Source organism: Nannochloropsis gaditana (assembly GCF_000240725.1).
Source record: "Nannochloropsis gaditana CCMP526 unplaced genomic scaffold scaffold099, whole genome shotgun sequence".
NCBI lineage: Eukaryota > Eustigmatophyceae > Eustigmatales > Monodopsidaceae > Microchloropsis > Microchloropsis gaditana.
Genome location: NW_005803854.1, coordinates 28154 through 29321, shown reverse-complemented (window position 1 = coordinate 29321; position 1168 = coordinate 28154).

The following is a 1168-nucleotide window of genomic DNA, read 5'->3' as shown; positions in this document are numbered from 1 at the left end:
GAATGTCTTGTTGCGTGCCCCTGCAACTAGTGTCACAGGATGCCAGACTGGCTCCACGCGCACGCTTACTTCGGCCAGAAAGCTCACTGAATCCCTCAGGGGTGGAGAAACGTGTGTCCACAACCGATGCCCTATGTAGTCGTGGAACGAGAGACTGCAATCATCAGAAAGCTTCAGTAGCATGTGTCCAGCGCATTGTCCACAGCGTGGCATTTTCCAAGAACGCGCAAGTAAGTCGGGTTCGGCAAACGAAGAGTGAATGCAGGCATGCCCATGGATAAACATCTGTACGCGTAAAACAATTATCTACTCCTTTCAACCGTTTGTCGGTTGCGAGGAAGCTCTTGCCATGATCTGGTCTTTTTTTGCAGACGGCGATTTCGGCAATAATACATGACCATCAGGCACGCGATGGGGCTACCTTAGGGGCTTCATCGCCCCGAACAGAGTACCGACCGGGCCGACACAAGGTCACTTCCATTGTCTCTTTTCTTGTCTGCCATGCAGCGTGGTTCAGGGTCACCATTAAGCGTGCAGTTTACAAAAGGAAGCGGCGATGCTCCTCAGAATAGTCGGGGAAGCTCCTCGAAAGATATTTTTGACAGCCTGCGGGCATGTCGCTGTGGGCGAGGGGGGGGCTTGCGGGACGGACTAGCACTCGAACCAATGTACCAAAAACCGCCCCACGCCCCAACCCCACCGTGTACATGCATGCTTTTGGGTTACAAACATAAACAATATATAAAATAAGATTCTCCTTTGAGGAAATGTCGGATTTGTAGTGGTGTAGGCTCCCATAAAAGGAGGAGAGAGCAAGGGAATAGATTAAAACGACATAGCCAAGAATTGACAATTGCGAAACATATGACCCACACCAAAAAGCTGATGAGAGGGAAAAAAGAGGGAAAGCATTAGAGGGATGAAGCCAGAGAGAGAGCGCACCTGCACAGGCAAACCCCCTTGCGCGTCGGCTAAGGTGGGATCGGCGCCGTAATGGAGCAATAGCCTGACGACAGACTCCTCCCCTGGAGGGAAAAGGAGAGTCAATGGGCAAGGACATGGAAATGAGGGAAAGGGAGGGGGGGATAGTCAACGGACGCGCAAAAGAGGGAAAGAAAGGAGGGGGAAGACAAGGAGCACCAGGGAGGGAAAGAGGGGGGGGGGAGGG